The sequence below is a fragment of the Cornus florida genome, unplaced genomic scaffold (genome assembly GCF_030987335.1).
Source record: "Cornus florida cultivar Cherokee Brave unplaced genomic scaffold, ASM3098733v1 CherokeeBrave_3.0.0_Hap2_Chr11, whole genome shotgun sequence".
Classification (NCBI taxonomy): Eukaryota; Viridiplantae; Streptophyta; class Magnoliopsida; order Cornales; family Cornaceae; genus Cornus; species Cornus florida.
Genome location: NW_026775581.1, coordinates 115,845,610 through 115,860,155, shown reverse-complemented (window position 1 = coordinate 115,860,155; position 14,546 = coordinate 115,845,610).

Here is a 14,546-nt window from a genome sequence, read left to right as displayed (position 1 = left end):
CATTGCTCAGTTATTAAAATTCTGATGGTCTAAAATTTTAAATCATAATTCTATCACAAGATCTGTAACTTAGTGGTTTAGAGAGCATGTGAGTGTAAAATGATTTCACTCTCAAAATCACTTTACTCTTGTTGTTGTCCGACATTTTAAAAGATGCCTACTGCATTTTGTTTTTCATTTATGCCAATCTAATTAATATTTAGTCATTGATCAAATATAAGGGAGAATATACGGTAGAAAGCTTTGCAGGAATTTTTATAAATTGATTTTTTGAGTGAAAGTTTTTGAAAATGGAATACTTGTTAAATTTTAGGGTTCTTGAGAAAAATTCTAAATTGGGGATTGATATTGTTTAGTTTAAGAAATATATTTGTTTTTAGATAAAATGACAACATTAAGAGGACAAAATGATATTCTTGAAAATATTGGGTACTTTGGAGAAATTTGGGAAAGTGAAGGGTAAAATGTTACATTTTAGAGATTTTATGTGAAAATGAAGGGCGGGGGGTTGTTAAACTATAATTTTGAGCATTCATAGATGCATTCCACAAAAATATATAAATAAATAAATAAAAATTGGAGTGGAGATTTTATGTGAAAATGAGAAAATGACAATCTTAGAAATCCACTTTCCCAAAACATGCCGTGCAAATAGTTTTTTATTACCTTACACAATTAATTGGATTAAACCAGCCCTTATGGCATAGCATAATAAATGTATACAATTAATTTTAAAAATCATAATAAATGCATACAATAGATGGGCCGCACCGGTAAGGTTACTCGAAATCATAATAAATGCATACTAGGGTCGCAGAAGACTGATTACATTTGGCACTAAAGGGCTAGCCCTATTATAAAAATTGCACAATTAATTTTTGAAATAAAGTAAATACAATTCTTTCTTTTTTTTTTTTTTTTGGTAACAGAAATGGCGTTACATACCTTAATACTCCGTCTCATTAATATTAGTTGTGCATCTTTGTTATTAAAAATTTTTAAGGAGATGTAATAAAATTAAGAGTTAAATATAAAAAATTCTCTTAAATTATTGACTTATTGTAACAAACTCCCTTCAAATTACAAAAAAAATTCTCTGAAGTGTCAATTTATTGCAATTAAGAACATTGGCAATTAGGTTAATCTAAAAGAGTAAATTTCAAGTATACCCTTACTAAACCACGTCGTTTTGGCACTTGTATACTAATTAATCTCAGCCACCAATGAGACAATGACAACTGGACACCTTTAAAGCCGAAAAAACAAAAAACAAAAAATAAAAAAAAGGTCGATCCAACATGTAATCAATCTCTCCAATATATATTTTATATATATATATATATATATATATATAACAAGGATGAGTACACAGTGAGGGATGCGCCACACATAGAGGGATAGAGTTGGGATGCGAAGATGAGTACAAGGGGAGGGATGCCACTAACAGAGTGGGATAGAGTTGGGATGTGACACAAATAGAGAGGGGAAAGAGAAAGCCGTACTCTGGGAGCACATCGCCGACGTCGCCGGTAGCTGTAGTGTGATTATACAAGCTCTAGGTTTTTGCAATCAGTAAATTTGATTGGGTTTGCTGTAGAGTGTTCTGCTATGACTTTTTATCTATGGCGATTACTAGCAATAGCCGTTCGGTTCTCTTCTTTTTCATTCTATTTTTTATTTTTATTTCAGAATCATCAAATAATTTATCAAATGCTTGAAATAGAGTGTTATATTTAATACTGTAGATTCTTTATGATTCTATCTTTTGTTTTTTATTTCAGAATTATCTAATAATTTATTACATGCCTAAAAAAGTGTATTATATTTAATACTGTAGATTCGGGTTTCAGCTGTACAAAGATTATAATCCAAATTTGGTATATAAAATCCTATCATCCCCTATCAAAAAATCCATCGGAATATAAACAACTGAAATACCACATCACTCTTTTTATCTATGGCGATTAGTAGCTATAGCCGCTTAGTACTCTTATTTTTCGTCTCCTTTCTTTCTTTGCAACACATGAATGTGAGTATATATGTCCCAAGGCTTTGTGTTGTTATCTTTCCATTTTTTATTTCCTTTTTTTCTTTCATAAGTAATACTCTATTAATGCTGAAAATATTTAATATAAACAATGCATGCTTTTAAAGCTTTATACCTATAAAATTAGCAAAATATATGATTATAATCGTCAAGTATTTTTTATATTTATATGTATACAAATAATAATTTTTTTAAAATTATTATTGAATTAGAATTATTAAATAAAAATGAATAGTGAGGTGGCCTCAACCTGCCTCAACTTAAAGTAGGGCAACTTTGGGCATTTCTATCACATCCTTAGCCTGAATTCAGGATTGATAAATTTTTTATTTTTTTAATTTTAGTGACAAAAAACACACTCACCCCCTCACCCCCACGTGCCTCAAACTGTACCTTAACCTTTTTTTTTTTTTGGAAAGTTAAGGAACGGACATTAAAGCAAAAATAATTACAAAGTTTGGGGCCAGAGCCCTATTACAAGTGAGATTAAGAACAAGCCCAATGGGCAACAAGGGCACAGGCCTAGACCAGCCCAAAAGATCCTCCCATTAATTAACTTCCAAAGAGCCGTTAATGGATGAGGAGGTGGTCTGCAACAGAATGGGGAAAGTTTCCATTCCGAGAGAATTAACCTCGAGGTCGCAGAGTCCTTTAGAAATCCTAATCTAAGAATTGAAGTAATGGAGTGGATAATTCTGGCAAAAAGAGTTCTTTGCGAGCATTTACCTTTCTTGAAAATTTTGTTGTTTCGCTCTTCCCAAGTGTGATAAACCATTGCAGAGAAACAAATCTTCCTTACCAAGTTTTGGAGAGAGTTAGTCTTCCACATGGAACTTATTTGCCGGACCAAACCATTCCAGTTTGTGATAACTGTTGAGAAGTGACATTTGTCTTTCAGGAATCTCCAAATTGGAGAGACAAAAGAGCAATTAAAGAACAAATGATCATGAGATTCCGGAGAAGTAGCACACAGCGGACATGCGTTTTGGAATTTGGACATAGATTTGCCGTCAAGTGTTGGCAATCTGGATTGAACTGCCATCCATAGGTTAAATTTCATACGAGGAATGATTGGGGAGCTCTATACCAGATTGAACCAAGAGACCTTGTCTAGATGCCCTGCTAAGTGGGAAGTTGTATGCTTGTAACTGTAGTGGCCAGAAGGTGAAGCTAACCAAACCTTCTTGTCACTAATAGTTGGACATGAAGGCTGTAAGTGCAGAAGCTCAAGGATATTATTTGTTAATGACTATGGGAAAGACCAGTGAGAAGTATTATCGATGAAAGTGTCAATAGTGGAGTCTTCATTGATGCCAGCTGCAGTAAGGACTGAAAAAGGGAATCTGGTGCAGAGTGGACCTCCTGGAGCCCAGTTATCCCACCAAAGAGAGGTACTAGTTCCATTTCCCACCTTATGTTTAATTATCAGCCTAGTTGGGTACCTGAGTTGTAGTAGCTTTCGCCAGCTTCATGAACAAGAATGTGAATATTTAAGAGTCCAGAAATTTCTGGACTTGAATAGATGTCTGTTACACCATCTAATCCAGATTCTCTCCATGTTTCCACATTGTAGGTCCCAAATGTGCCTCATTATGCCTGCTTTGTTTGTTTGCTCTAAGTTAGGGATGCCCAAACCTCCAGACTTTTTGGGCTTGCATACCTTGTGCCAAGCAACTTTTGAGCATGTTGCTTTCATCTCTACCCCAGACCATAAGAATGATCTAAATATTCTATTGAGCTCATCAATGACTCTTTTTGGAAGTATAAAAATGCTGCTCCAATAGATTTGAGTTGAAACCAAAACTGACTTGATCAATTGTAGTCTGCCAGCATAAGAAAGTGACCTGGAAGTCCAGTGTGTAATTCTGTGAGTAATTTTGTTGATGAGCTGGCTGTAGTGTGAGGCTTTCAAACATATTGTGATTAATGGAACTCCAAGGTATTTTACTGGGAGGTCAGCTTGCCTAATGCCAAGTAGAGAGGTGATAGCCACTTGAGTATGATCCTCAACTCCAGATAGGAAAACTGAACTTTTGTTCAGGTTAATCTCAAGCCCAGACATACAACTAAAGTGATCCAGTGCACATTTAAGAACTGAGACTGAAGCCAAGTCTCCATGACAAAACAGGAACAAGTCATCAGTATAGGATATGTGGGTAATCTTTTGGTCCTTACACCTCCAATGGTACCTGAAAGTGTGAACTCTATCCACATAATTTTTTATTATGGAAGAGAGGGTATCTATTGCAATAACAAAAAGGAAGGGAGAGAGGGGATCCCCTTACCTTAACCCTCTTTTCCCTTTAAAATACCCTTTGAATTCACCATTAAGAGCAATAGTGAAGGATGGTGAAGTCACACATGCTTGAATGAGGGAGATGAATTTATCAGGGAAGTGATGAAGTTTGAGATAATTGAGGATGAAGTCCCGTTTGATGGAGTCAAAGGCTTTCTTCAAGTTAATTTTAATGGCACATCTTGTAGAATTGGAATGCTTGTAGTATCCCCTTAAGAGCTTATGAGTAAGAAGTATGGGATCTGTGATTTTCCTGCCATGGATGAAGGCTGATTAGGAAGAGTCAATAATCTCTAGTAAGGTAAGTTGCAGTTTCATTGCAAGTAACTTGGCTATGCACTTATATATAGTGTTAACACAAGAGATTGGCCTGTAATCATGCACTGATGATGGGTTTTGACATTTTGGCACCAAGCATATGTAGGTATGATTAGCCTCCCCCAGCAATTTCCCATTCCTGAAAAACTCAGCAATGGCAAGTGTAACTGATCTTCCAACAATGTTTCATGCTTTGTGAAAAAAAAATCCATTGTAGCCATCAGGACCTGGTGCTTTATTTGGATTTAAGTTTAGGAAGCAATTTTGAATCACCAAGTGAGTTAGAGGATCATCTAAGTAATGATGGAGGTGAGAAGGGATTTGAGCTGTAATGAAAGGGGAAAGGTCACTGATATGGTGTGTGGTTGGAGGTATAGTTCCCAGTAAGTTTTGGAAATGAACAATTACTTCAAGCTGGATTTCCTCCTTATCATAGAGAGTAAGGCATGAGGCAGATTTAAGTGAGATGACTTTGTTTCTATTGGCCCTTGAACAGACTGATTTATGGAAAAAAAACTAGAATTACAATCCCCAAGCTTCAGCCAGGACATTCTAGATTTTTGTCTTAGTGTATCTTCCTGAATATAGCCAAGTCTCAGCAGCTCAGTAGTAAGTATTTTCTCCAGTTCTCGAAGGCTGTGGTCATCTGATGTGTTGTCAAGGTCCATTTGATATGCATTTAATTCCATCCTCACAGCTTGTAGCTTTGAATTAATTTCAGAAATTTCTTTCTTGCAGTTTGATCTCAGCTCTTGTTTCAGCAACTTTAGTTTTTGGACCACTTGGAACATAGCTGTACCCTTGATGAATTTAGACCAAACCTTATGTACTGTAGAGTGGAAATTTGGATGAGTGGACCAAGCATTGAAAAATCTGAAGGGGACTTGTCTTCTTGGGGTGACAAGGTCTAGATTGACTAGGATAGGGCTGTGTTCTGAGATGTTTGGGGGAAGGAAGGTGCATTCAGATAAGGGGAAAGTTTCAATCCATGTAAGATTGACCAAGGCTCGATCAAGTTTCTTGGCAATACATGCATTTCCTATGCTTTTGTTGGACCAAGAATATAGGATTCCACTGAACTTCAAGTCATCTAGCTCAGTTTCTTGCAGACAGTCATTGAAGTCTGTCATTATATTGCTCCATCTCATTGAACCTCTATGAGTTTCCCCAATGTTTGGTATAACATTGAAGTCACCCATTAAGAGCCATGGTGTGTTGGAAAATAATTGAGCATGATTGATTAGATCATCCCAGAAAAGCTGCCTATCAGTTGCAACATTAGCAGCATAAATAAATGATGTGAAAAAAACAACATTTAGGCCAATAACTGAGACTGAGCAGTGAATAGCCTGTGCTGTGGTGGTGATGACAGTGAGTTTAATGGTATTGGGGTTCCATAACACCCAAATTCTGCCTAAGTCAGAGAAGGTGTAGTTATGTACCAAGCTCCAAGTAGGAGCAATATTCCTGTGGATAGCTGCAACATTTGTGGGGGACACTTTGGTCTCCACTATTGAGGCTATGTCAATTTTGTTATCAGAGATCAACCTCTTAATCTCTGATTGTTTAGGGGGTTGGTTTAACCCCCTAATGTTCCATGTAAGGGGAGAGATCATTTAAAAGGAGGTGAGAAAGAACCTCCAAGATGTCCTTCAGACATCAGATCATTGCAGGGAACAATCTTCTTCCTTGCTACCTTCTTCAAGCTTCTCATTGATTGTGAGACTTTCTGTTGAGTACCTCCTGGATCTGAGAGGGTGGAAAGGACAATGGTAGTATATCTCTTTGGGCTGGGAGACAGAGAGGTCTGGTGGGATGGTAAAGGACTTTGTGTAGGGTTTGATAAGGTGCCTGGGTTTTTGAAGTGTGTTTTCTTGCATTTTTTGTTGCATTGAGGGTAAGTTGTAGGTGATATGGTTTTTTGTGGAAATACAGAGGAAGGGTGTTGTGTTTCAGGCAAGGTTGAAGGAACTGATGTGGGGTTAATTAGAGAGAGGGGGGAATTGTCTTGGGAGAAGTTTAGTTTTTTACTGCATAATGGAGAGAATGGTGGTGTGTGTGTATGAGAGTCTGAGTTGTGGCATATAATGGGTTTGTCTGTTATAGTATGGTTAGAATGTGGGGGGGGGGGGGGGGTGTAGTATGAAGGTTGGGTGGTGGGATTCGTAATGCTCTTCTGGTTGGTGTGGTGTTGTGAACATGCTAAAGGTTGGAAGTGATTGGTGTTATTAACTGCTGGGGAAGAGAGGGAAGGTAGTTTGGATGATTGGCTATTGTTGAGTTGTGATTTGTTTTTCTTTTTCTTTCTGATGGTGACCCATTCAGTAGTTGGTTGGATTGCTGGACTGTGCTCCGCCAATGCTAGTCTTGGACTGGTACCCTGCTGCAATGGAGATTGATTGTTATGTTGTTGAGATGGAGCTGAATTGATATGGTGCTGTGTAGGATGATTTAGGGTATTAAGTAGACAGGAGGTGTCAGAGTGGTTAAGTTGGTAACATTTGCTGTAGAATTTTGGGATCCACTGATATTCAAGTCTGATATCCACTATATTACCATCCATTTTGAGTTGAACTTCATTCTGCAGAGGGTTTTTGAGGTCAATGTTTATGCACAGCCTTGCAAATTTGAGTTTTGTTCTCTCTGTTGTTGCTTGATCAGCATATAGAGGTTCTCCCACCGAACTGGCAATATAGCTGAAGCCATTAGCTGTCCAATATTCAAGTGGAATGTTGTAGAATTTGATCCAAGTTGGAATGCTAGCAATGGTTGAAGGCTGCAAGTGAGATTGGTTTGTCCATCTCATCATGGAGAAGGGATGTCCAGCAATGGACCATGGTCCTAATGATAGAACCTTCTCTGCTTGGGATGAGGAGCTGAATCTGAAGATAAATAAATTGTTTTCTCCCAAAATTATATGTGTGAGGCCATGTGAAGTCTAGAGCTTGGCTGTTGCAGCTTGAACAACCTTAAAGGGGAGTCTTTTGTGAAATGATTTCCCAACCAAGTGTAGTGATCCCTAAAATTTTAGCCCTTCTTCAGCAATCTCTTGGGGAGGTTCGATTATGGATGAATGAGATGATGAACTATAAAATTTGAGCACCATTTTGTTGTTACTTTGTTTTACAACATCAGTCCATGTTTTTGACCCATGTGTATTTGGCTGAGGTAGTAGGGGCATGGTTGTAGTATTTTCAAGGTTAAGTAGGTTGGTGTCTATGTCAGGTTCATCATTTAATGTAGTGGTTGGGGGAGGATGGATGTTTGTGGTAGGATGTGGAAAGTGGTCAATGGTTTTACCAACTTTGACTGTGTGAGGCATGGTTTGGACTGATGTTTGCAGGTTACATGTTGTCTGCTTTGGTGATGTATGCAAAGCAGTGTTTGTGTGATTCAAATTTGAATTAGAGATCAAACCTGGGCCCACCATGGTGGGATGATCGATGCCATTGGAGGAGGAAGTGGTGGCTGTGGAGGTGGTTGCCGGAGCCTATTGTAAAAGGCTGATCTGTAGCTTGACTTTATCAAGCTGAGTTTGTAATTCAGAATTAAGCTTCTTCTACTTATCATACATCTCCATTGTTTTTCCCAAGTTCTCATCCTTCCATTCCAGTTGTTCTTGAAGCCTATCAATTTGATGAGCTGGAGAAGAATATAGCAGTGGGTTGAAGTTTCTGGGCAATTTACTTGGAGGTGAGGGTTGATGATGAGCCTTCTTTGAGCTGCTAATGTGTCCATTTGGTGAGCTATTAATGTGTCTATGTTTGGCAGTGTTGGTTGGTCGTATAGGTTTTATTGTTGGTGAGGGGAAATGGCAATTTGGTTGGCCTGAAACTGAGGATGGAATTGGTGGTGGATATACTTGTGTGAGGGAAGGAATAACAGTTGAAGGTTTTTTAAGAATCAGTTTAGGAGTATTTTGCTTGGAGAAAGGTAAGAATTGTTGTGTATATGATGGTTGGGATGGATTAGTAGTGGAGATTTTTGGCTGTTGTATTGGTTTGGTGATGGATTTCTTATGGACTGTATGCTTTTTCAAAGAGTTTGGTATGAAGGATGGAGTAGTGCTATGGTGGATCAGTGGCATAAATGGAGGCTTTAGGTGATTTGCAATTGGATTTCTCAGGGACGGAAGATTACCATGATTTGGAGGTTTGGGTTTGAAGAGAGGATTCATCTTTAAAGTTTTGTTTCCATTCCAAGTTTCCAAATCATGTTTAAGTTTGCAATTGTATTTGTTGCGACAGGCAAAGTTGAAACACTCAAAGTCCTTTGGTGGTAAGAAAAAATGCTACTCTATTGAATTGTTTAGGTTAAAGAATGAGCTCACCTTAACCTTGGAACTTATTGTTGGAAACGGGGGCATTAATAACATAAACTTTGGATAAGATTTGGAATGGATTCCGCTAATAATTTTTTGCGGATCTCTAGATGAGCGCGTTTCTTTCCGCAAGGAGATGAACGTGGTATATTTACTTTCTCAAATCCGTTTCTGGGTGAATGAGAAATTAGCTCAAAAGTGTGGTATTTTGATAAGGCTAAATGGGTATGTAAAATGTGGGAAGTGTTTGTCCCACATGGAAAAAATGTTGAAACTAATTGAAATTTAAATAAGCCAAATTTGGGCTTGGGCTTGGGCTTGGGCTTAGGCTTAATTATAAAGTCCAATTATTCTTTTTACTAAATGGAATTTTAGATTGGGCCTTTAATTTTGGGCTGGGCTAATTTAAATGGATGGTTAGTTTTTGAATTTAAATTAAAAGTTAGTTTTTTCCAAAGGGTTGCATCTATTTCTAAATGGTTGCATCTGTTATTCAAAGAGTTGCATCTGTTTCTAAAGGGTTGCAACTCAAAACCAATAGACATAACTATTCATGTGAACCATTGCAACCTATTGGAGTGGATGTGTCTATTGGTGAACAAACACCATGTGAACCATTGCAACCTATTGGAGTGGATGTGTCTATTGGTGAATAGATACCATGTGAACCATTGCAACCAATTGGAATGGATGTGTTAAGTGTGAAGAGACACATGTAAATGGTTGCGTCCAATGATGAAGAAACACACCCAATCCGAAAAGGCACATTAATTAAAAATTACTTTTTAGTTTTTTTCCAAAGGGTTGCACCCAATCCGAAAAGGCACCTTGTTACCTATAAATACCCCCTTTTGGATCATTTGCAAATCATTCATTTTTCAATTTCTTCTATCTCCCTCTTTAGACTTGAACCCAACCCAAGTGGGTTCAAACCATAGGTTAAGTTGTCCGAACCACTTAGACCCTAATTCAATTTCATCGAGCCATATTAAGATTGGTCCGAACCATTTAGTTTGGATTGCACTTAATTCAGCATTTATATAGTATATAGATGCATTTTTGAGTCAAAGACAGTATTACACGGAGGAGGTTCGCCGTATCCACGAGTTTGTAGTGCTGCTACTGGTGGATGTAGACCGTTGTATTCTGGTAGATAGACACCACTGAATCCGTTAGCACCATAGCAGGACAAATCTGTCTTAAGGACATAATATCCAATACTAGTCTCTGTCCAGGTTCATTCCTCGTATATTATTATTATTTTATTACTTTATTTTGTATATTTAATTAAATATAGAGTTGCATATTTAATTAATGATTTATTAACATATTGTTAATTATCTCATGACATATTAGTATAAGATTTGTTATATTTTAAATGTTATGTGAAGCATAAATCTTTCGGAAACTTATATTTTAAAAGAAGTAGAAATATCAATAAACAAGTTTGTCGGGTTAGACTGGTTAGTACACCTAACCTTCAAAAGAGAAGTCAATACTCTGTCTCGTAACAAGTCGGCCACTCCTTTTTCAACCTTCCTTCCTTTCTTTCTTTCTTTCTTTTTTTTTTTTTATTTTACTTTGGTAAATAATTATTCGTCTTTCTCTTGCAGGCAAAGATGGAGAGATTGAGGAAGTTGGAATTTCAAAATTATAAGTGAAAGCATGATCAACCTCCCATATTGCCAGCCGGAATATTGTGGAGGCGGTTTTGGGCACAGGTGTTGGTGTTGTCCGACTACGAGAAAGTGTTGGACTCGGAATCAATTGTCATTATGCGCGGCCCATTGCCCTCGTCCTCCCTTGCCCTAATAACGTTGGACATTAAAACCGCAGTTTGTACTTCCAACTTTCAGGAATAATAAAGTCCCTTCATGAATTGACTTCAATTTTAACAATATAGATTTACAATTTAAATTAAAGTTCATATATGATTCATATAGATCTGTTCAACTTTAAGAATGGAGTGTCCAATTTCTACTTTATTTGTCCCTCTGCTAAAGTATCAATCTCTGGGAGAAATTTGTTAGATGATACGACTAATCATAGATTATCATCTCATCAAATGTGATAGCTTTTTTCAATTTTTGATCCAGTGTCAACTTATGATTGGACAAGCTACTCAAGTTTTATATATACTCCTAGCAACAAATCAGGAAATGAAGTGTAAAACAATGAGAGTTAGAGGTGATATCACCGTACACATGATAAATTGATACAATTAATTTTAGAAGTCATAATATATAAATGCATACGAAGTGTGGGATTTGGCACAACAGTAAGGTTATGCCGGTATTCTACAAGTTCCTTTGTAATATCTCATTACATTTTTATGGCTCTACTTTTTTTAATTGGATGGTATAGATAGTCACCTCATATTTTTTTTTGTAATATATTATTAAACTTTTGCGGGTCTATTTAAAACTGAATTTTAATTTTTTTTAATATCCAAGTGATGCTTAAAATAAATGTAAAATAATATATTCTGCTAGTCATTTTTAATTTGTGATGGTGTAAAATATATAAGACAGTGTTACAATGTTACTTTTTTTATTTTTTAAAGTAGAAGTCGGTTTCATTCGATGACAAATAATAGTAATTATATAAGACAAGTCTATGAATCTAACAAGACCCGATCATACAATTACATATGTTTATTTATTTTGGCCGTAACCAAAAAGTTTCATACACTTATTTATCTATGTGGGGACTTGAACTCTCACCTCTCATTTTGAAAGAGAGAGGTGACACCACTTTATACATAATACAATTAATTTTAGAAAGAGCTGTGATATTTGCACATATATGTGTCCTTGTTTTTTTCTTTAAATTGTTTTCTTATATGCTATATATGTAATATATTTATTTAAAGCATCTCCAACCATTGTGTATATTTTTTCTTTTATAAATTTGATGTGTTATGATGGATTTATACAAAAATTTTGGATTATTTAATTTTAACTACAACGGTTGTTTTATACATTTTGTATAAAAATATATCTCCCAATAACAACCAACCATGTGTCATACCAGGACCCCATATAACTTTTACAAACCTACTTAATATATGGTTGATTCTTTAATGGAATGAGAAAGAAGGATGAGAAATGAAATATATTGATCTGACAGTGTAAAAAGGTTATATAAAATACATAATCTTTTTACCCGTTGGTGATGTGACAATTTATCTTAATAGACTGCTAGAGATGAAAAAAATTTAAACATCATAAATAGTAATGTATATTTTACACAAAAAAGTATTTTAACATACTGTTAGAGATGCTCTTAACTCATCACAAAAATATCAATCTCTTTCTATAAGCATTCACCTATGTCTATGTATATACCTCATTGTGATTTATAGGCATACACATTATTGTGTTAATATATATTATAGTGCATATGTGCCTCCAATGAGAACTCTTACATCTCACTTTGAGAGTTAAAAGTGATACTACAATTTACGTAACAAATGTATACAAGTAATTTTAAAAATCGTAATAAAAGTATAGAAATGGTAATCTTTGGCACAACTGCAATATTGCTTCATTATACTTTAAAGTCATGGGCTTGAATCGGCATCATACATTAATAAATACATAAAAATAATTTTTGGATGGTATTGCACTTCGCCTCATGTTTCTTTGTAATATATTATTACAGTTAATTTTTTAATTGGAGAGTTTGGATTGGACCGATCTCATCTCAGATTTTTTTTTTAATAATATATTATTACACTTTTGTGGATTATTTGAAATTAAATTTTACATTTTTAAATATTTAAGTGATGTTTAAAATAATTGTAAACAAACATATTCTGCTACTCATCTTTTACAATAAAATTTGTGGTAGTTCAAGGCATGTAAGAAATTGTTACAATGGTACTTTCTTCTTTCTATTTTTTTTATTATTATTATTTTTTTAAGTAGAAGGTGGCTTCTTGCAAAGATAAATAATAATAATTATATAAGACAAGTCTATGAATCTAGCAACACAGACCATACAATTACATAATTTTATTTATTTTTATCGTAATAAAAACACTCGCACTCATTTGTCCAACTTAAATTCTCTCCTCTCACTCACCCTCACCTTTGAGAGGCAGAGGATCAATATGCACAAAATAAATGCATACAATTAATTTTGAATCATAATAAATGCATATAAAGAAAGGGGTTGTACTTTCAAATTTTTTTAGTTGGAGAGTTTGGATTTTATTGGGCCTCATATATATATATATATATTGTGATATGTTATTATACTTCTGTGGGTCCAATTTTTAATTATAGAGTCCTATTTTTTTTATTAGAAAGTATGGATTGGATGGACCAGGTGTATGGTCCGAAACCATTTAATAATTTTATATATACATTAAATTTAATAATTTTACACATACATGAAAAAAAACATTAATATTACACTTTTGTAGTGAGATAAATAATACGTAGTAGTAATTATATAAGACAAGTCTATTAACCTAGCAATGTAGACCATACAATTACATAATTTTATTTATTTTTATCGTAACACTTTGACAAAATAAATGCATACAATTTATTTATTTTTATGGTAACATTTTGAGAGGCAGAGGTGATAGTGTGATACCAATATGCACAAAATAAATGCATAGAATTAATTTTGAATCATAATAAATGCATAAAAAAGATGGGGTTGTACGTTTAATTTTTTTAATTGGAGAGTTTGGATTTGATTGGACCTCATCTCAGATTTATTATTATTATTATTTTATTATACTTATGTGGGTTCATTTTTTTTTAATTATAAAGTCCTGATTTTTTTATTTTTATTAGAAACTATGGATTAGACTGGATCAAGGTCCACGATCCGAAATTATTTAATAATTTTACATATGCACAAAAAAGAACATTAATATTGTAGATACTTTCCAACTGGCCAAATCTTAGAATCCAAATTTCGTATATAAAATTCTATCATCCCTACTAAGAAATCATCAGCTTAGAACAACCAAAACGCCGCCCCCATCACTCTTTTTATATATGGCGATTACTAGCTATACCCATTTGATTCTCTTCTTTTTCATCCTTCTGACTCTCTTTACAGCTCACGAATGTGAGTATATGTCTATTTCCCAAGGCTGTGTCGTTATCTTTCATTTTGTTGTTTTTACATTATTACCTCTCTGAAAATTTTATTTCCTTTAGTTATTATAACCTAATCAATAGAGATTTAATAGTGGGGCTAAAAGGTTTATATCCATATCTCAAACCTTTTTATTTATTTATGTTTTTTCACCCTCTCTTTTCGTTTTCTTTTTTCATTATCCTTACACGAGCCTTAAATATTGAATACAAATTTATTTGTTGAACTTTTTCATATTCTCTTTAACTTTATCTTCTTCTTTTTTCCATCTCTTATTTGATTTTTTCTCACATATTTTTCCTTCTCTTATTTGATTGAAAAAAATTTGATGAGAATGTGGATAATATAAGCCAACTCAATCGGCCTAATAATCTTTTAGAATCAATTTTATTTTTTTAATAAATAGTCGACCAATCTATTTCTTCAATTCATTGCAGGTTTGA